At 31.2% G+C, this 24,850-nt stretch overlaps 2 pseudogenes; both read right to left on the bottom strand.

Annotated features, from left to right (window-relative positions):
* Positions 1–24,850, bottom strand: part of LOC128174371 (multiple epidermal growth factor-like domains protein 10) — a 346,250-nt pseudogene that overhangs the window by 29,201 nt on the left and 292,199 nt on the right.
* Positions 5,809–11,589, bottom strand: LOC128172491 (piggyBac transposable element-derived protein 4-like; annotated as a pseudogene).

Here is a 24,850-nt window from a genome sequence, read left to right as displayed (position 1 = left end):
TTTTAAATTTCAATAGATTGAATGTATTTTAATAAGTTCTACGGATACCATGTTTTTATAACTTTTTCATTTCATTTTAAATTACATTTTTTGCCAAGTTAAACGCTTACAAAGGTGTCTTATAATAATATGTCTTGTGTATACAAAATGGTGATTAAAATGAAATCAAACCTTTCAAAATATTACCACACATATGTAATTATCAATGCTGTATAAACATGAATTTGTTCTCAAAATTAACAAAAAAACAAAACAAATAAAAAACAAAAAAAATGAAATATGTATTAAATTACATTTCTCAACGTAACTGAAAGGAATCAATGACATTTGAAACAAAATGGAATTCCATGCAATTAACAAAATACACTCTGAGCGCACGGTGAACGCTTAATGAGCGGTAAGCACAAGCGGAACGGAGTGAAGAATAAAAAAAAAACCTGTGAAAGATAAACGTATGGTGAGCGAACGCTGAACGCACGATAAGCGAACGATAGGATAATACAATAATTGTAAAGTAAAACCTATCAGGGACTGAAACCATTATTTATATTTAACTTGCCTTTTTTGCATAAAATGGATACATTGTATAAGAGAACGATTTTAATCGTGTTTCTGTTGTTTTCGCTTTTGTGGATTACCTTCTCACGGTCTGCTTTATCGAATTAATATCAGAGACAATGATGTAAATGAACAAATTGATGCAATTATCAGATAAAATGATATAACAAAATAATTCAAACTTGTTTGTGATCTAGCCTGTCTACGTTTATGCATTTCCTCTCCACGGTCTGCTTTATCAGATCAAATATTAGAGAAACTGATAAAGCCTATTAAATGACTGTGTGGGAAATGAAGCATTGTATGACATAGGACCATCTGTTTGTTGTTGTTTGTTAGTTTTAAATATACTATGTTGAGTGCATTTATTATGAGATTGGAACACGTACGTCAGCATTGAAATTTAATATTTCAAGACATCCAAAGACGAACAATTAGATACACATATTTTATTTAAAATTCTCTGAACCCCGAGATTCTTTAGTACTTGTTATTAAGAAAACGTGTATATGTTTCTAAAGGCATTATAAAACTATTGATACATGTAATTGCTATTAGTCTTAATGATTGTGTATTTTATTCATTAATATCATAATATTTATTACAATCTTAATATGTTTAAGTAGCTTGTATCTAGTCCCTTCTTTCTTTAAATTTAATGAAAAGCATGATTTCTTGCAAGAAAGTTTAAACACACGTAAACTTTGAATAAAAAGTCACCAAACTCATAAAACATGTTTGAATTGAAACTATTTACACTAACTTCTTTTTTCGTGTTATATATATATATATATATATATATATATATATATATATATATATATATATATATATATATATATATATATATATATATATATATGTCACACGAAAAAAGAAGTTAGTGTAAATATTTTCAATATATATATATATATATATATATATATATATATATATATATATATATATATATATATATATATATATATATATATGTATTTACCCTGACTCTGTTAGTAAGAATTAATTGTAAGAAAACACCAAATAATAGAAATACTGACATTAGAATCATGTATGTACAGAAGTATTGAATTGATTAATTAAAATTATTTGGTACTTATATTTAGAGCAAACAATTTTTTATTCACAGAATTCGCCAAAAATATTACTTTTATAAATATATGTATTGCTCAAAAGAAATATCCATGATTCTTATTAGTGCCGTGAATAAAAAAAAATTCCAGAGAAAAAGTTACCGTAACACAATATTCAATACCAAAAATAAAATCCGTATGATTACAAACTGAAATCGTTTTTTCAGTATTCGGCGGGATTTGTTTTTTCTTCTCACATTAATATTTTTATTGGTTTCAGAGAATACGATTTAAAATTACTAACTGTAAATAAACCTGTAATTATTTACATTGATAATTTTGAAAGTTATGTAAAATGAAATTAGTCACATAAGTTAGAAAATGCTATAAAACAACCGATTAATTTTTTTTTTTATGTCGAAACATTTGCGTAAATAAATGTTCCGTACATAATATCACAGAAAAAAATTGAATGGATTAAACAATAAAGAAATTTGTCATTACTATTTCACATTTTGGAAAGAACAAAAAATAAAAAATGATTTAGATTTTTGTCTCAATATTCGTATACATAACCGGCGCCCCGAACAACGGCGTACAATATATCTTTCATAATTTATTTAAATTAAGTACCATGCATATAGATTCCCATAATAATTAATTGCATGTGTACATTTTAGGAAAATTTCAGTGTGTTAATTACTTGTTGTTTTTCCGTTATCAGTGTTTATAAAATTAGAATAATAACTTGTAGAAATATTTTTAATCGGGATTCAGAAGAATTTACTTCCCGCATTTCATAGAAATGAACAGTATATTTTCTTTCTATGTTTACATTTAATTTTGTTCAAATTAATGTTAAATAATCTATCATTGAAATTGTGTGTATCATCAAATACTGATTCCGACTACCTTGAAGTCGTTTAATTTCTATTGGCTATTGACAAAAAAGAGACGCGTGAACATCCAATGAAAACGAATACACAGGGTTTGATTGACAGGTTCAGCCAGGTGCAGGTCTTACCCGATGTCCGAGGTTATGTGTACTGGTTGTACACAGCCGAATAGTCTCAGTCTTCTTTCAATACGCGTACTTTTCTTTTGTTTGTTAAAATTAATTCAATTTTGTAAAAGGATAAGTGTATCATTTCTTATACATGTAGATTTTTTTTCACGAGAATATCTCAAAGGAGTTTTGCCAATTACAAACAGTTTAAAGTAATGTTTAACACGAGCACTGAAACAATTAAATTGTCAGAGAGTTCCAAATGAAATCTGATGAACGTTTCACACGGTTCTCGCACGCTTTGCCCGAAACGATTTACACGCTTTGCCCGAAACGCTGCACGCTTTGCCCGAAACGCTAAACGGTTTACACGAAACGCTTCACGATTCACACGAAACGCTAAACGGTTTACACGAAACGCTAAACGGTTTACAGGAAACGTTTCTCGCACGAAAGTCGCACGCTTTTTTTTGGTGTAGTAGTACGTTTCAGGGTCTGTACCATTATATAAATAGTGCCTGTTTATGAGAATAACAGTTGAAATGTACACCCAGAAAAAACCATTGTCAACCAACGCAAAGCAGAGGTTGATAATTTGTTTAAGGAGTATCAAATTCATTTGTTACCCTCCCAAACACGCCCTATTTATTTTATCATACTGGATGTCCTAATTTAGAAAAAAAAAACAACTCATTTTATATAGAAATGGCCTGGATTCTGAGACGAACTTTACGCGCATTATCTACACGCATGTAACAATTCGTTGTGTTACCCGTTACCAAGTGTGTTGCTAACGCTGAAGGTAATAGAACAGATCATCAACTTCGTCTAAATCAATCAGATTTCAGTAGTTAACATGAACGTATAGTAAAAAAAAAATGTTGATTGGTGTTGTTGATTTTTTTAAGATTGCCGTGGAATGGATGTGAAATTTGTGTATTATATTCCCAAAAACGCTAAGTGTTGGTAAAAAAAGGCAAATAAATGGTTTGCATAGTCTAATGTATTGTGGACGATAATGTCTATATCATACAGACCTCTAAAACGTAATTATTAATTAGAACAATTTCCTGTTGTTAGATGGATTATAAATTTTACTTGAATTTCCTGAGGTTTTAGTTTATTTTTTTTAAGTGCTTCCTTGTTATTGTGTATTAAGGGTAAACAATCACAATCTGTGATCGATAGGTCAAATGATTTGCAAATAAAAACGGTAAATATTGACGTAAATGTTAGGAATAGGTTCAAAAACAAACTTTTGTTGATGAGCATAAATGATTGAAAGTCATAGGTAATTGAGTTTGCTTTTAAATTTCAATAGATTGAATGTATTTTAATAAGTTCTACGGATACCATGTTTTTATAACTTTTTCATTTCATTTTAAATTACATTTTTTGCCAAGTTAAACGCTTACAAAGGTGTCTTATAATAATATGTCTTGTGTATACAAAATGGTGATTAAAATGAAACCTTTCAAAATATTACCACACATATGTAATTATCAATGCTGTATAAACATGAATTTGTTCTCAAAATTAACAAAAAACAAAACAAATAAATAACAAAAAATGAAATATGTATTAAATTACATTTCTCAACGTAACTGAAAGGAATCAATGACATTTGAAACAAAATGGAATTCCATGCAATTAACAAAATGCACTCTGAGCGCACGGTGAACGCTTAATGAGCGGTAAGCACAAGCGGAACGGAGTGAAGAATAAAAAAAAACCTGTGAAAGATAAACGTATGGTGAGCGAACGCTGAACGCACGATAAGCGAACGATCGGATAATACAATAATTGTAAAGTAAAACCTATCAGGGACTGAAACCATTATTTATATTTAACTTGCCTTTTTTGCATAAAATGGATACATTGTATAAGAGAACGATTTTAATCGTGTTTCTGTTGTTTTCGCTTTTGTGGATTACCTTCTCACGGTCTGCTTTATCGAATTAATATCAGAGACAATGATGTAAATGAACAAATTGATGCAATTATCAGATAAAATGATATAACAAAACAATTCAAACTTGTTTGTGATCTAGCCTTTCTACGTTTACGCATTTCCTTTCCACGGTCTGCTTTATCAGATCAAATATTAGAGAAACTGATAAAGCCTATTAAATGACTGTGTGGGAAATGAAGCATTGTATGACATAGGACCATCTGTTTGTTGTTGTTTGTTAGTTTTAAATATACTTATGTTGAGTGCATTTATTATGAGATTGGAACACGTACGTCAGCATTGAAATTCAATATTTCAAGACATCCAAAGACGAACAATTAGATACACATATTTTATTTAAAATTCTCTGAACCCCGAGATTATTTAGTACTTGTTATTAAGAAAACGTGTATATGTTTCTAAAGGCATTATAAAACTATTGATGCATGTAATTGCTATTAGTCTTAATGATTGTGTATTTTATTTATTAATATCATAATATTTATTACAATCTTAATATGTTTAAGTAGCTTGTATCTAGTCCGTTCTTTCCTTAAATTTAATGAAAAGCATGATTTCTTGCAAGAAAGTTTAAACACACGTAAACTTTGAATAAAAAGTCACCAAACTCATAAAACATGTTTGAATTGAAACTATTTACACTAACTTCTTTTTTCGTGTTATATATATATATATATATATATATATATATATATATATATATATATATATATATATATATATATATATATATATATATATATATATATATATATATATATATATTTGTACAGTTATACAAAATTAATATATATATATATATATATATATATATATATATATATATATATATATATATTTCTGGTTGTAACGCAGCATTTGATTGGATAGATCACAAGAAACGCCACAATGACGATGCACCAATTTGTCAAAAACATACTAATCTGCTTGATGTTATGTTTGAATTTTGAACAGATTAATATGATTTGTAAAACCCTATCAGCAATCAATTTTTAGAGTAAATTACAGAAAATTAGATTGTAAGGAATGAACTCAATATTTACTCAATGAACTCAATGGAGCAGTTTACGTGTAAACTGCTCCAACCCAGGTTATACGAGTATAACTTGGGTAGACATTGAGTTCATTTCTTAAATATATAGAACATATTCTATTGTGGAGGCAGAATTTTAAAACTTATAATAAAAAAATACAGCAAGTGAAGGCTATCAGTTTTTATCATTCTACATAAAGTCAAAAACAAATTAACACAATTAACATAAATACTTGAAATAAATCTTAATGTGTAACTGACAAACAGTGCTTACATTTGGAGTTGCACTGAAGATCTAAAATCATATACATATACTTGAAATCTCTCTTGCTAATTGGTAACACAGAGAACAACAATTCTTAATGTCTGAATTTCCAAAATAATAACATATGAAAGCTCAAAGTTTCCTTTTTCTGCCCTTTGTCCTTGCCCAATCTTGAATAACTTTCCCTTCTGGAGAATGCCACTTTAGAAAACAGTTTATTTCTCTCTGAAGACAAAGTGACACTTCACATTTCGAACAGTAATAGTGGGTCTTGGTACTTGGAACTTTCTGTCCTAGCATTGATGCTTCACCATTGCAGCATATACAGTCTCTCCGGTTTTCTGAGATCATCGGCAAGCACTGGTCAACACTAGGTTTAGGACTGGGTGCAAGTTGGCGGTTCAAATCCAAACCCATCAATGACATGGCAAGACTTTCACGATACTCAAGCTGGCCAAAGCTTGCTGAAACTCCATGAACTGAACTTTCATTGACTTTGTCCTTCATAAATTCCTTAAGAATGATGTAAGAATTCACAACCATAATGTCTATGATGTGAAAAAACATTTTCCACCAATGAAAGATTGATTTGATGTAGCATGGATACTTGTTTAACATTTGGTTGGATTTGTCAACACCTCCCATATTGGTATTGTAGTCCTGAACAATCAATGGCTGCGAAATCACTTTTTTCTTGTAGCCTGAACGTTCATTTACAGTTCGTTGGCACTGTCCAATTGAAGAACATTTATGGAAAGGAGAAATAATGGTTACAGTTTTGCAGTCTCTCCACTGTACGTAGACAAAGTCACCTTCCCTATGCCATCAAAAATCTCCACGTGAGGACACCTTTTCAAAGAGTTCAATATCTTTCAAGCATTGGGGCATAGCACTACTTGTTCTTTTAACAGCACCTATCAGATATGTTTTCTTCTGTAAGAGATCTGTAGCCAAATGTTGGGTGGTGTAGAAAGAATCAGTATAAATTCTATATCCCTGGTTGACACGTTTCTTGCTCAGTTCTATCACTACATTGTATGCCAGCCCTTTGGTTCTGTTATTCAGCTCTGTTCTCTTTTTGCCAAGGTATACAAAAAATGCATATGTATAACCAGTAATGGAATCTGCTAGTACCCACAACTTCAGGCCAAAACGTATTGGTTTGTCACGGATAAATTGTCGGATCCCCGAGTAGTGATGCTTTGATGCTACCATCCGTTCATCTACAGACACAGACTCGTATGGCTGAAACAATGACTGTGATATGGATTCCACATGTTCCAAAAGACTACGCACTCTTGTCAGCTTGTCATCTGTAAACAAAAGAAGTGATGTTATATATAAATCAATATACATGTATGTACAATATATATTTATATGTTTACACAGGAACATTTTCATCCTGTATAATTTTCCACCAGTTGACCCTTATGATTGTTAGAAGATAGGCAAAATGAATACTTTTCATAATGAATGGCAGGTTTACAATAAATACACAATATAATTCAATAGATGAGCATATTTCTAGGAATAAAACATCGCATCAAATTTACTGCAGATTTGAACATCTTTACTGAAAATTACTTTTGTCTTGAACAACAACAAATCATACATTCAAATGGACTAAAATTCTCAGAAATCAAAGTACTCATAGTACTGAAAAGCGCTAACCCAGCCTCTGAATGTATATTAAGGATAAACAGTGTATGTATATAACATTTCAGCTTCTGTATTGCCACTATACTGTATTTCCTCATCACTGCGTGACACTCCCTGCAATGATTTTATGTAAGTCCCGTACATTAAATTTCCAATAGCCCGAACGATTCACAATAGCCCTTGCAGTTATGTGCATAAACCCCTGAAACTGGTTCCCTAACCAGTTTAAATGATATATACTTCTGCTCATAGGGGGCGGTTATTCGATGCACCGGAAGTAGAAGTCTAACGACAATAAAGCGCTAGGCTATGCTTAGCGCTTTAAAAATTAAAGGATTGGAAAGTCCTTGTAATATGAACATCTACACATTGTCCTCTAATTACATACAAAATTTTATGTAATTCCGTTAAGAAGTTAGGATGGCGAAAAACAGGACTGATTGACAGACGGATAAAAATAAAAATACCCCCCCCCCCAAACATGTTGAGTGGGGTATAAAATATGAAAATGTCCCCAGTATTAAAATATTTGTACACATTCATTATAATTGGCTTACAAGATTACTTATGTTTGTACCTTTATTAGTGTCAGCATTGATCTGCAGAAAAGACAAAATAGCCTTAAATCTTGTGATGCTCATGACAGCTGAGACCATGTTGTTCTTGTACAATGGACAAGTTGACCAATATCTCTCTAAAGTTTGGAGATTGACCACAGACATGTATATCAAAATTCCCACAAACCTAAAAGCAAAATTAATAAAATTACCAAATTTATAAATCAGTATGAAAATGAAATTTTAAAAAACCACAAGTACCGGTACTGTTTATATTATTCACATACACTATAAACTGAGATTCAAATAACTAAAACATATGAAACTATCAAAAGCAGCGATTATGGTTAATAACTTTTATTCTTCACAACAAGAGGCAAGAGTGTGATACAGCCTATCTTTAGTCAGTGCATTGCTTATTTATCAATATCCATATAAAATAAATCTAAGATATCAATTAAATCATTTGACAATTTATGTGTTTTTGTTCTTTAAATCTGTATATACTCAGATATTTTTTGTACAATGCAAAGCAGTAATAGGTACAGAGCCCAGCACAAGCACAAAAAACCCATCTAAAGTTTACTTGCTAAAGTAAGTAGTTTTTTTTCAGTAAATAAGCAATATTGCTGCTTTTGTTTGACATAGTTGTGTTTTGGAGACTAAATTACCTGTACATCTCTTCAACAGTGACCCATGTCCATGCCCCCATGCTGTTGGCATATGAAAGATTTTGGCCCTTAGAAATCAAAGTTTCTGCATGATGGTTGGTGGCAATACAAATCTCTAGCATTATTTCTTGAGTCAGGAACAGAAGAAAAAATCAACTGGCTTTTGGAATACTCTGACTGTCTGTCTAAAAAATGATTGTTATTGTAAAAATTAAAATGCAAAACTATGCAGTCAAAAACAGTTATAATTATAGTAACTGCTGAACAGTCTCCCATTCTTTCAGATAACACTTGTAGACAGTTGAGACACAACTTTGATTGATGAATATGTATTCAAATTGACTGATATCATGATAGAAGTCAATCAATCACATACTGCCTAACTCAATCTTATTTTGAATATAGCTTTTATGCACAGATTACAAATTCTTTTCAAAGAGGATGGGGGCTGAACTAATTCATTATTCATTCATATCAAAAATGGCAATAAAACAGTACAGTTCCCCTGTACAGCACATCTATACTAGGTTACAAATGAAACCAGACTAATAAATAATCACCCTCCCTAATTTAAACTTTTACAATACCCCGTTTCAGACAAGACTGATTGTTTTAAATTTTCTAATGAATAACATTTCATACCTCGCCCTATTTTGACTCTTCACAAGGAACATGATTTTCTGTTCTCAGTGTAACCATGTTACAGAATTGTCATACTGGGAAACTGCACTGGATTTGAGACATACATCTAATATATTCTTTTGGGGCATTCCTAGTGTTTTGACACAAAGTTTCAATTTGAGAAATCATAATGGTACATGTATGTAGTGATTTTCAGGAAGGGTGGAGAGGTGTTGATCACAGTTGAAAGTAAACTCCCTTCTATCTTCAGGGGACTTTAGTATATACCAGAATTAAGTATATTATAATGATTAAAAATATTTGTACCTGGTCAAAAAACTAAGCTGAATACCAGGAGGAAGACATGGCCTGAAGGAAAACAGCCGGGAGTCCCTCATTCCCTCATCAATGTCATTCTGATCTCTCCAGTATATATGTTCTGCAAGTGGATCCTGAGAAGCAGAGCTATCTGTAGTCTGGGACAGAGTCTAAGAACTTGTCTATGATGGGGGATGTCTGAAAAATAATTTAAGACATGCAACCAATATTCGCTGAAGACCATTTCTTACCAGTGTTTTGTTACATCATTTTATCGACACATAAAAATATATATATATGATAAATGTTGTAACAATGCACTGGAGAGAAATGTTACCTGGTCACAGTATACTTCTAAAAATAATATTTATTTCAGAGTGTTTACTGCTTTTAATTCAAATAGGCTACTAAAGACTTTAATCATACCGTTGAAATTAAATAAGAATTTAAAAATATATTGACTTGAGTTATTTCAAAATATAAATAGGTCTGAGAAGACTCTTAAAGTTAACCATCAAGAATGAAATGCTTCATCAGAAAATTGATCAACCATGTTTTTTAGCACAGTAGTCAGTCACTTGTTCTATAATTTTATCAATTTTCAATTTACAAAACACCATTTTCACCAATACCTCTACATGTTAATCATGATAATTGTACTTTTTTCTGTTTGATGTGACAAGAGAGAGAGAGAGAGAGAGAGAGAGATAGAGAGAGAGAGAGGGGAGAGAGAGAGAGAGAGAGAGAGAGAGAGAGAGAGAGAGGGGGGCGGGGGCACCTGCGTCGCACATGACGATTTTTTTGTATTTGATGCAGCATGCAGTTCGTATCTTTCACAATTTTACGAAATTCATGAATGAATGTGGAAAAGAATCTGATGAAAAAACATTTTATGATCAAATAGTTTTGAATTAAAATAAATAATAAGCTGTACAAGGCGGTTTTTTTTAACAATATATTCATTTTATGAAAGCTGCAGGCTATTTTTTTTTCTCCGGTGTGTTGTTTACACACTGCAGATTACTTGCCAAATTTGCAAGGAATTTGATGGTTCAAAAGTTTCATCTTGGTCATCTGCTTCTTCGGACAATCCTCCAGTCAACAATAAATCAAGATAGTCTTCCTCATCCTCGGAGAGAATCTCGTCAAAATCCATTTTACCCGCTGTTTATTCTCAACAATAATGCCGGAAGTGCATATTGCGCCCTCTCTATTCTCGTCACAAACCGCGCGAAAATTTAAATGTACATACAATTTTAACGGCGCTTTGTGTAATATATATTCAACTGACAACTGTCGAAATAATACCAAAAAGAAGCTGATATCTTATATTTTTTAAAGTATTGATTTTCTTTTTTCTATTACGTAATTGCTATTTGTTTATATGCGTTTTTGTCAATCGTTTACGTTTTTCTTCGATAACAGTTCACTGCTTGTAGTGAACCCTTAAGTTTTTGCTCTATTTTAAGATCTAAACGCAATAGTTGAATTAAAAAAAATACACGATTAGTTTTCTTGAGGTCTTAAGATTTTTAGGTTATAAATTTTATTTCGAAATATTTCTTGTGTTTCTTACACAATCAAGAAACTTTTCAGAATACGTGTAATCACAGAAATCGAAAATTACGGAGATTTTTCGCACACCCTCCTCTTAATTAACTGTTAATTTACACGTTTCCTTTTTAGTACTGGTTAATATTTTCTATATAATTAAATTAAACATAGTCTCACAATAAAATTGATATCTTGTTTTTAGAAATCCGTTCACTATAAACAAAACTATCTAACATTTTGAGCAACATGTATTGATAAAATTTGCTTACCGGTCAAATTTGACCGGTACGAACGTCAAAGGGTTAAGGTACACTTGCTACAAATAATTTCTCCTTCCTTGGCCTCAACCATGAAATATTTGAGCAGATATTTAGCGGTGTCCTTATTTACATGTTTTCGGTTTTTAGGTTTCGTTCTGCAGTTACACAGAATGCAGTTGAAAAACTTTGGTCCAAACCCAGGCATTCTAGTGAAATTAAAAAAAAAATAATTCAATTTGTGTGCTAATTAGTATTTTAGAATTAAATACAGACAAAATTATTCTACATGTATTTAGTATTGGTGTATGATTATGGTTTGTTTTGTGTTTCATCCCAAATGGACAGAATTGGAAGTTTTACATCAGGCACGCAGCATTTTTGTTATGAAAGTGGAGGTTTACTCTTCCCAAAAATTTTGACTAGCAAAAAAAAAAAAGAAGAAGGGAACTTCCCAAAATTATGAAAATCCTAATCCGTGTGTGTGTGTGTGTGTGGGGGGGGGGTTTCTTTCCTGTAATCATTATATATTGTAAATCTTTTTTTTTTCAACATATGCAACATTGTGTGGTAGCAGTGATATGTTAATATCGAAAACGACATGTTATTATATGAGTGCAATATACAAACAATAAATACTACACACAACACACATCTCTACTTCACAGAGCTCTCTGTATATAACGAGAATACTCTCCATGGAAGATAACTCCTGGTAGTTTATCGTTGTATTAGATAACACACTGTCAATGTATAGGACAGGTGTTGCTACAGACAGCAGGTATAGTGATTTTTGTAAAGTTATTGTTCCTGAGACAAGTCCACTTTGATATACATATTGGATACGTACAAATATCATTCCAGTTAGAAGAATGTGTGCTAAATATCGACAGTTGTGCAACTGAGCATTTGTCTTACAGTCATTTCGTGCATATCTTTTATAATTTTATGTGATGCTATGATACGCGGTTTATTGATATGCTATGAGAATGCTATGATATTTGTACAAAATGCAGCATACACAAAAGAATTCCAAACATTTTGAAATGGATTAATAAGAAGCCATAATTAAACACTAACCTGCAATGTGAACATTTATTCTTTGAAATAAAGTTATTCAAAACCGAGTTAAAATCATGGTGTATGCTATGCTATAATATACCATGGTATGATATGACAAATAAGAATCTTTGAGATTGTATATTATGATATGAGATTCCAGTGCTATAGTATGGGATTTTAACGCATGTTATAATAGTTCAATGCTATGTTTTACTTTTGCGTATATTGTAAAAGATATGCTTGATCTTACTGTAGAACTATAGTTACGGCGATAAATATCAACATAATTCGCTGTATGACATTTTTTAGAACATATATTAAACTGTTCCATATTGGGACACTGTTGCATTAGCTCATATAACTAAGCAAACACAGTGTAGCTTCAGTAAGGTGTTCATCTTACCTAAAAGAAATGTTTATGAAAACGAAGAGTCCAAAGTACAATATAAGTAAATACTTAACAATCATTTCAATGTAGTGTGTAAAAAAATATGTCGAAACATTATAATTTCTCAATGAAACTGGTCATTGAAATGGTCAATGTTCCACTTGTTATTATTCTATTGTTAAAACGACAGCATTGTAACTCATTCACAATCGTTATAGTCCACTACTCAAACAATACCGGAAATATACTCCTGAGTGCACGCAACCTAAATGTTCACACGTAACACTGGAAGTGATCCTTGAATGAATAGTGTCAAATGAATGCAACCCCCCCCCCTTCAACAAAAAAACCCCCAAAAAACAAAAACAAAAATTGTTTACGCCTCGGTGTTGCAAAATATATTTCTTTAAAATTCCTAAATTATTTCAACTAATTTGATATGAGAATAGAGTGTAGAGCTACTGCATGAATTCATGTCTTGAAACTATATTTTACGCTTAAGCTTAAAAGTAGGGTCATTTGATGTTTTAGAAATTCAGTTATAATTTGAAATGGAATACTATCGTTTAATTTTTTACATTAGCCTTATCTGTTCATACTTAAATAAGTTTTACTCATGTTCTCTTAATACTTTGTTGGAAACATGTATTAGCATTCTGATGTCATATTGCATGTGATTTGCCTCCAATTGCTTTCCTTCATTGCTTATATATTTTCAATGTACCCTTCCCTGTGTTATTGTGTTAGTTTCAAAGACTTTAAAAACTCTATTAGTGCTATTAACCAGAAAAAGACGACTTCTATAAAGTCTTAAAACGTAGATGTCAGTGAAACCCTTCAGTGTGTAGGCCAGGTAAGTATACATTTGTATGAACTTTGCTTCTGTAAATTTACGGATATGTAAAATATGTGTAATATGTAGCTAATTGTTTATGTAAATATTGAGTATCCACTCTGATTTTATGAGTCAAATTCGTTAGATACGCCAAACCACTTTGTCAAATATCAATACAAGAAGATATATTCTCCTTTTTTTCTTCTGACAAAAACATATAAATGTACAGTGTACATTGAATATATTTTTTTTCTGTAATCATTATATATTGTTGATCTTTTGTTCTGCATATGCAACATTGCGTGGTACCATTGATATCTTAATATCGACATGTTATTATATGAGTGCAATATACAAACAATAAACAATACACACAACACACATCTACTGCACAGAGTTCCCTGTATATAACGAGAATACTTGTCATGGAAGATAACTCCTGGTAGTTTATCGTTGTATTAGACAATGTACTACAGTGGTAGCAACGTTATTGTTGACAAACGACACGCACGATTATGATACACGAACGATCACGCACGATACACGAACGATCACGCACGATACACGGACGATCACTAACTTACTGAATTTTCACGATACACGAACAAAAACGATAAAACACGCAAGCGAACGATTCTACACCATTAAACACGCAAAATCAAAATTAATTTTTAAGATTAGAATTAAGAAAACGTATTGCTTTAATTTGTATCGCTTTAGGTTTGTGTTTTATTGAAAAGCGGCATGTACAGTAGCAATGCACTGTTTTATATTTTACGAGTAAACAATTTACACATCCATACAAAAAAAATATGATTCATACAAAAATTAATTTTTTTGTCTCCATAACGAATTATAACTTAAGTGTTAATAAAATATAGATAATGCATCAACTATACGATATTATTTACGTACGAGTTGACTGTTTATGTAATCCAGTTCCCTTACGTACGATTTGATTATGCGGGATAGAGGTAAATTTGTTACCTTGTTCAGATTTTACACATTGAATATTTTCATTATTTACAGTACATAATTGATTCATTTCTATTTATTCTAAATTTTAAAGCGTCTATAAGAAAATTATTTCAAACAAATGTTTACACAATGAACCAGATAGGAATGCGTATCGTATTCTCATTTGAAAGAAAAACGTTGGGGATAGTCGTATAGTTTAAAACGGGGAGTGGGTAAGCTTAACCGCTTTCATTCAATGTGTTGCTCTTGCTAATATGATTACAATTATGTGTCAAGACACAATGGATGCTTGATATAGGCTGACTATAACATTATGCAAAACTAACTCGACCGAACAAAGGACTGAATGAGCTGTGAAAATACTGGATAAATGTGTTTAACCACGAAAGAGAGAATGAATGTTAACAACTGTAAATGTTCTTTTATAAAAAAAAAAAAGTTCACATTGTTTTACAATAACTACTTATCGTTGTTTTAAGAATAAATTCCGACATTCCGTAAAAAAAGTTACAAAACGAAAAAACCGCACGATCACGCACGAACACGCACGGTAAAAAAAGCAAACTATTTTTCCTGATACACGCACGATCCCGCACGTTACACGAACGATCACCACGTTACACGAACTATTTAACACGATTGGCTTGTCAACAATAACGTTGTTACCACTGTATCAATACACAGGACAGGTGGTGGTAAAGACAGTAGGTATAGAGTTTCTTGTAAAGTTATTGTTCCTGCGAGATGCAGTCCCCTCTTTTATAAATATTAAATACATACAAATATCATTCCAGTTAGTAGAATATGTGTTAAATATAGATAGTTGTGTAACTAGGCATTTGTCTTACAGTTATTTCATTCATATCTTTTACAATGTTTTGTTATGATATGCAGTTTATAGAGATGCAATGAGATTTCAATGCAATGCTATTAGATATATAAATATTGAGTATCCACTCTGAGTTTAGAAGTCAAATTCGTTAGATACGCCAAATCACTTTGTCAAATATCAATACAAGAAGATATATTGTTTCTTCTTTCTTCTGACAGAAACATATACATGTACAGTGTACGTTGAATATTTTTCTTTCCTGTAATCATTATATATTGTAAATCTTTGTTTTTCAACATATGCAACATTGTGTGGTAGCAGTGATATGTTAATATCGAAGACGACATGTTATTATATGAGTGCAATATACAAACAATAAATACTACACACAACACACATCTCTACTTCACAGAGCTCTCTGTATATAACGAGAATACTCTCCATGGAAGATAACTCCTGGTAGTTTATCGTTGTATTAGATAACACACTGTCAATGTATATGGCAGGTGTTGCTACAGACAGCAGGTATAGTGATTCTTGTAAAGTTATTGTTCCTGAGACAAGTCCACTTTGATATACATATTGGATACGTACAAATATCATTCCAGTTAGTAGAATGTGTGCTAAATATCGACAGTTGTGCAACTGAGCATTTGTCTTACAGTCATTTCGTGCATATCTTTTATAATTGTATGTGATGCTATGATACGCGGTTTATTGATATGCTATGAGAATGCTATGATATTTGTACAAAATGCAGCATACACAAAAGAATTCCAAACATTTTGAAATGGATTAATAAGAAGCCATAATTAAACACTAACCTGCAATGTGAACATTTATTCTTTGAAATAAAGTTATTCAAAACCGAGTTAAAATCATGGTGAATGCTATGCTATAATATACCATGGTATGATATGACAAATAAGAATCTTTGAGATTGTATGTTATGATATGAGATTCCAGTGCTATAGTATGGGATTTCAACGCATGTTATAATAGTTTAATGCTATGTTTTACTTTTGCGTATATTGTAAAAGATATGCTTGATCTTACTGTAGAACTATAGTTACGGCGATAAATATCAACATAATTCGCTGTATGACATTTTTTTTAGAACATATATTAAACTGTTCCATATTGGGACACTGTTGCATTAGCTCATATAACTAAGCAAATACAGTTTAGCTTCAGTAAGGTGTTCATCTTACCTAAAAGAAATGTTTATGAAAACGAAAAGTCCAAAGTACATTATAAGTAAATACTAAACAATCATTTCAATGTAGTGTGTAAAAAAATATGTCGAAACATTATAATTTCTCAATGAAACTGGTCATTGAAAATGTCAATGTTCCACTTGTTATTATTCTATTGTTAAAACGACAGCATTGTAACTCATTCACAATCGTTATAGTCCACTACTCAAACAATACCGGAAATATACTCCTGAGTGCACGCAACCTAAATGTTCACACGTACAATGTAACACTGGAAGTGATCCTTGAATGAATAGTGTCAAATGAATGCAACCCCCCCCCCCCCCCTTCAACAAAAAAACCCAAAAAACAAAAACAAAAATTGTTTACGCCTCGGTGTTGCAAAATATATTTCTTTAAAATTCCTAAATTATTTCAACTAATTTGATATGAGAATAGAGTGTAGAACTACTGCATGAATTCATGTCTTGAAACTATATTTTACGCTTAAGCTTAAAAGTAGGGTCATTTGATGTTTTAGAAATTCAGTTATAATTTGAAATGGAATACTATCGTTTAATTTCTTACATTAGCCTTATCTGTTCATACTTAAATAAGTTTTACTCATGTTCTCTTAATACTTTGTTGGAAACATGTATTAGCATTCTGATGTCATATTGCATGTGATTTGCCTCCAATTGCTTTCCTTCATTGCTTATATATTTTCAATGTACCCTTCCCTGTGTTATTGTGTTAGTTTCAAAGACTTTAAAAACTCTATTAGTGCTATTAACCAGAAAAAAGACGACTTCTATAAAGTCTTAAAACGTAGATGTCAGTGAAACCCTTCAGTGTGTAGGCCAGATAAGACTACATTTGTATGAACGTTGCTTCTGTAAATTTACGGATATGTAAAATGTGTGTAATATGTAGCTAATTGTTTATGTAAATATTGAGTATCCACTCTGATTTTACATGTATGAGTCAAATTAGTTAGATACGCCAAACCACTTTGTAAAATATCAATACAAGAAGATATATTCTCCTTTTTTTCTTCTGACAAAAACATATAAATGTACAGTGTACATTGAATATATTTTTTTTTTCTGTAATCATTATATATTGTTAATCTTTTGTTCTACATATGCAACATTGCGTGGTACCATTGATATCTTAATATCGACATGTTATTATATGAGTGCAATATACAAACAATAAACAATACACACAACACACATTTACTGCACAGAGTTCCCTGTATATAACGAGAATACTTGTCATGGAAGATAACTCCTGGCAGTTTATTGTTGTATTAGACAATGTACTATCAATACACAGGACAGGTGGTGGTAAAGACAGTAGGTATAGAGTTTCTTGTAAAGTTATTGTTCCTGCGAGATGCAGTCCCCTCTTTTATAAATATTAAATACATACAAATATCATTCCAGTTAGTAGAATATGTGTTAAATATAGATAGTTGTGTAACTAGGCATTTGTCTTACAGTTATTTCATTCATATCTTTTACAATGTTTTGTTATGATATGCAGTTTATAGAGATGCAATGAGATTTCAATGCAATGCTATTAGATATATAAATATTGAGTATCCACTCTGAGTTTAGAAGTCAAATTTGTTAGATACGCCAAATCACTTTGTAAAATATCAATACAAGAAAATATATTGTTTCTTCTTTCTTCTGACCGAAACATATACATGTACAGTGTACGTTTAATATTTTTCTTTCCTGTAATCATTATATATTGTAAATCTTTTTTTTTCAACATATGCAACATTGTGTGGTAGCAGTGATATGTTAATATCGAAAACGACATGTTATTATATGAGTGCAATATACAAACAATAAATACTACACACAACACACATCTCTACTTCACAGAGCTCTCTGTATATAACGAGAATACTCTCCATGGAAGATAACTCCTGGTAGTTTATCGTTGTATTAGATAACACACTGTCAATGTATAGGACAGGTGTTGCTACAGACAGCAGGTATAGTGATTTTTGTAAAGTTATTGTTCCTGAGACAAGTCCACTTTGATATACATATTGGATACGTACAAATATCATTCCAGTTAGTAGAATGTGTGCTAAATATCGACAGTTGTGCAACCGAGCATTTGTCTTACAGTCATTTCGTGCATATCTTTTATAATTTTATGTGATGCTATGATACGCGGTTTATTGATATGCTAAGAGAATGCTATGATATTTGTACAAAATGCAGCATACACAAAAGAATTCCAAACATTTTGAAATGGATTAATAAGAAGCCATAATTAAACACTAACCTGCAATGTGAACATTTATTCTTTGAAATAAAGTTATTCAAAACCGAGTTAAAATCATGGTGAATGCTATGCTATAATATACCATGGTATGATATGACAAATAAGAATCTTTGAGATTGTATGTTATGATATGAGATTCCAGTGCTATAGTATGGGATTTCAACGCATGTTATAATAGTTTAATGCTATGTTTTACTTTTGCGTATATTGTAAAAGATATGCTTGATCTTACTGTAGAACTATAGTTACGGCGATAAATATCAACATAATTCGCTGTATGACATTTTTTAGAACATATATTAAACTGTTCCATATTGGGACACTGTTGCATTAGCTCATATAACTAAGCAAACACAGTGTAGCTTCAGTAAGGTGTTCATCTTACCTAAAAGAAATGTTTATGAAAACGAAGAGTCCAAAGTACAATATAAGTAAATACTTAACAATCATTTCAATGTAGTGTGTAAAAAAATATGTCGAAACATTATAATTTCTCAATGAAACTGGTCATTGAAAATGTCAATGTTCCACTTGTTATTATTCTAGTGTTAAAACGACAGCATTGTAACTCATTCACAATCGTTATAGTCTACTACTCAAACAATACCGTAAATATACTCCTGAGTGCACGCAATCTAAATGTTCACACGTAACACTGAAGTGATCCTTGAATGAATAGTGTCAAATGAATGCAACCCCCCCCCCCCTTCAACAAAAAAACCCCAAAAAACAAAAACAAAAATTGTTTACGCCTCGGTGTTGCAAAATATATTTCTTTAAAATTCCTAAATTATTTCAACTAATTTGATATGAGAATAGAGTGTAGAGCTACTGCATGAATTCATGTCCTGAAACTATATTTTACGCTTAAGCTTAAAAGTAGGGTCATTTGATGTTTTAGAAATTCAGTTATAATTTGAAATGGAATGCTATCGCTTAAATTTTTACATTAGCCTTATCTGTTCATACTTAAATAAGTTTTAGTCATGTTCTCTTAATACTTTGTTGGAAACATGTATTAGCATTCTGATGTCATATTGCATGTGATTTGCCTCCAATTGCTTTCCTTCATTGCTTATATATTTTCAATGTACCCTTCCCTGTGTTATTGTGTTAGTTTCAAAGACTTTAAAAACTCTATTAGTGCTATTAACCAGAAAAAGACGACTTCTATAAAGTCTAAAAAAGTAGATGTCAGTGAAACCCTTCAGTGTGTAGGCCAGATAAGAATACATTTGTATGAACTTTGCTTCTGTAAATTTACGGATATGTAAAATGTGTGTAATATGTAGCTAATTGTTTATGTAAATATTGAGTATCCACTCTGATTTCATGAGTCAAATTCGTTAGATACGCCAAACCACTTTGTAAAATATCAATACAAGAAGATATATTCTCCTTTTTTTCTTCTGACAAAAACATATAAATGTACAGTGTACATTGAATATATTTTTTTCTGTAATCATTATATATTGTTAATCTTTTGTTCTACATATGCAACATTGCGTGGAAGCATTGATATCTTAATATCGACATGTTATTATATGAGTGCAATATACAAACAATAAACAATACACACAACACACATCTACTGCACAGAGTTCCCTGTATATAACGAGAATACTTGTCATGGAAGATAACTCCTGGTAGTTTATCGTTGTATTAGACAATGTACTATCAATACACAGGACAGGTGGTGGTAAAGACAGTAGGTATAGAGTCTCTTGTAAAGTTATTGTTCCTGCGAGATGAAGTCCCCTCTTTTATAGATATTAAATACATACAAATATCATTCCAGTTAGTAGGAAGTGTGTTAAATATAGACAGTTGTGTAACTAGACATTTGTCTTACAGTCATTTCATGGATATCTTTTACAATGTTTTTTTATGATATGCAGTCTATTGAGATGCAATGAGATTGCAATGCAATGCTATTAGATATATAGATATTGAGTATCCCCTCTGAGTTTAGAAGTCAAATTCGTTAGATACGCCAAATCACTTTGTAAAATATCAATACAAGAAGATATATTGTTTCTTCTTTCTTCTGACAGAAACATATACATGTACAGTGTACGTTGAATATTTTTCTTTCCTGTAATCATTATATATTGTAAATCTTTTTTTTCAACATATGCAACATTGTGTGGTAGCAGTGATGTGTTAATATCGAAAACGACATGTTATTATATGAGTGCAATATACAAACAATAAATACTACACACAACACACATCTCTACTTCACAGAGCTCTCTGTATATAACGAGAATACTCTCCATGGAAGATAACTCCTGGTAGTTTATCGTTGTATTAGATAACACACTGTCAATGTATAGGACAGGTGTTGCTACAGACAGCAGGTATAGTTATTCTTGTAAAGTTATTGTTCCTGAGACAAGTCCACTTTGATATATATATTGGATACGTACAAATATCATTCCAGTTAGTAGAATGTGTGCTAAATATCGACAGTTGTGCAACTGAGCATTTGTTTTACAGTCATTTCGTGCATATCTTTTATAATTTTATGTGATGCTATGATATGCGGTTTATTGATATGCTATGAGAATGCTATGATATTTGTACAAAATGCACCATACACAAAAGAATTCCGAACATTTTGAAATGGATTAATAAGAAGCCATAATTAAACACTAACCTGCAATGTGAACATTTATTCTTTGAAATAAATAAAGTTATTCAAAACCGAGTTAAAATCATGGTGTATGCTATGCTATAATATACCATGGTATGATATGACAAATAAGAATCTTTGAGATTGTATATTATGATATGAGATTCCAGTGCTATAGTATGGGATTTCAACGCATGTTATAATAGTTCAATGCTATGTTTTACTTTTGCGTATATTGTAAAAGATATGCTTGATCTTACTGTAGAACTATAGTTACGGCGATAAATATCAACATAATTCGCTGTATGACATTTTTTTAGAACATATATTAAACTGTTCCATATTGGGACACTGTTGCATTAGCTCATATAACTAAGCAAACACAGTGTAGCTTCAGTAAGGAGTTCATCTTACCTAAAAGAAATGTTTATGAAAACGAAGAGTCCAAAGTACAATATAAGTAAATACTTAACAATCATTTCAATGTAGTGTGTAAAAAAATATGTCAAAACATTATAATTTCTCAATGAAACTGGTCATTGAAAATGTCAATGTTTTATTATTCTAGTGATAAAACGACAGCATTGTAACTCATTCATAATCGTTATAGCCCACTACTCAAACAATACCGGAAATATACTCCTGAGTGCACGCAACCTAAATGTTCACACGAAACACTGGAAGTGATCCTTGAATGAATAGTGTCAAATGAATGCAACCCCCCCCCCTTCAAAAAAAAAACCCCAAAAAACAAAAACAAAAATTGTTTACGCCTCGGTGTTGCAAAATATATTTCTTTAAAATTCCTAAATTATTTCAACTAATTTGATATGAGAATAGAGTGTAGAGCTACTGCATGAATTCATGTCTTGAAACTATATTTTACGCTGAAGCTTAAAAGTAGGGTCATTTGATGTTTTAGAAATTCAGTTATAATTTGAAATGGAATACTATCGTTTAATTTTTTACATTAGCCTTATCTGTTCATACTTAAATAAGTTTTACTCATGTTCTCTTAATACTTTGTTGGAAACATGTATTAGCATTCTGATGTCATATTGCATGTGATTTGCCTCCAATTGCTTTCCTTCATTGCTTATATATTTTCAATGTACCCTTCCCTGTGTTATTGTGTTAGTTTCAAAGACTTTAAAAACTCTATTAGTGCTATTAACCAGAAAAAGACGACTTCTATAAAGTCTTAAAACGTAGATGTCAGTGAAACCCTTCAGTGTGTAGGCCAGATAAGAATACATTTGTATGAACTTTGCTTCTGTAAATTTACGGATATGTAAAATGTGTGTAATATGTAGCTAATTGTTTATGTAAATATTGAGTATCCACTCTGAGTTTATGAGTCAAATTCGTTAGATACGCCAAACCACTTTGTAAAATATCAATACAAGAAGATATATTCTCCTTTTTTTCTTCTGACAAAAACATATATATGTACAGTGTACATTGAATATATTTTTTTTCTGTAATCATTATATATTGTTAATCTTTTGTTCTACATATGCAACATTGCGTGGTACCATTGATATCTTAATATCGACATGTTATTATATGAGTGCAATATACAAACAATAAACAATGCACACAACACACATCTACTGCACAGAGTTCCCTGTATATAACGAGAATACTTGTCATGGAAGATAACTCCTGGTAGTTTATCGTTGTATTAGACAATGTACTATCAATACACAGGACAGGTGGTGGTAAAGACAGTAGGTATAGAGTTTCTTGTAAAGTTATTGTTCCTGCGAGATGAAGTCCCCTCTTTTATAAATATTAAATACATACAAATATCATTCCAGTTAGTAGAATATGTGTTAAATATAGATAGTTGTGTAACTAGGCATTTGTCTTACAGTCATTTCATTCATATCTTTTACAATGTTTTGTTATGATATGCAGTTTATAGAGATGCAATGAGATTTCAATGCAATGCTATTAGATATATAAATATTGAGTATCCACTCTGAGTTTAGGAGTCAAATTCGTTAGATACGCCAAATCACTTTGTCAAATATCAATACAAGAAGATATATTGTTTCTTTTTTCTTCTGACTGAAACATATACATGTACAGTGTACGTTGAATATTTTTCTTTCCTGTAATCATTATATATTGTAAATCTTTTTTGTTCTACATATGCAACATTGCGTGGTAGCATTGATATCTTAATATCGACATGTTATTATATGAGTGCAATATACAAACAATAAACAATACACACAACACACATCTACTGCACAGAGTTCCCTGTATATAACGAGAATACTTGTCATGGAAGATAACTCCTGGTAGTTTATCGTTGTATTAGACAATGTACTATCAATACAAAGGACAGGTGGTGGTAAAGACAGTAGGTATAGAGTTTCTTGTAAAGTTATTGTTCCTGCGAGATGAAGTCCCCTCTTTTATAAATATTTAATACATACAAATATCATTCCAGTTAGTAGAATATGTGTTAAATATAGATAGTTGTGTAACTAGGCATTTGTCTTACAGTCATTTCATTCATATCTTTTACAATGTTTTGTTATGATATGCAGTTTATAGAGATGCAATGTGATTTCAATGCAATGCTATTAGATATATAAATATTGAGTATCCACTCTGAGTTTAGGAGTCAAATTCGTTAGATACGCCAAATCACTTTGTCAAATATCAAGAACAGAAGGTATATTGTTTCTCCTTTCTTCTAACAGAAACATATACATGTTCAGTGTACGTTGAATATTTTTCTTTCCTGTAATCATTATATATTGTAAATCTTTTTTTTTCAACATATGCAACATTGTGTGGTAGCAATGATATGTTAATATCGAAAACGACATGTTATTATATGAGTGCAATATACAAACAATACACACAACACACATCTCTACTTCACAGAGGTCTCTGTATATAACGAGAATACTCTTCATGGAAGATAACTCCTGGCAGTTTATCGTTGTATTATATAACACACTGTTAATGTTCAGGGCAGGAGGTGGTGCCGACAATAGGTATAGTGTTTCTTGTAATATTATTGTTCCTGAGACATGGAGTCCTCTTTGAT

The sequence above is a fragment of the Crassostrea angulata genome, chromosome 2 (genome assembly GCF_025612915.1).
Source record: "Crassostrea angulata isolate pt1a10 chromosome 2, ASM2561291v2, whole genome shotgun sequence".
In the NCBI taxonomy this organism is placed as follows: domain Eukaryota; kingdom Metazoa; phylum Mollusca; class Bivalvia; order Ostreida; family Ostreidae; genus Magallana; species Magallana angulata.
This window is presented reverse-complemented; position numbering and strand designations above follow the sequence as displayed.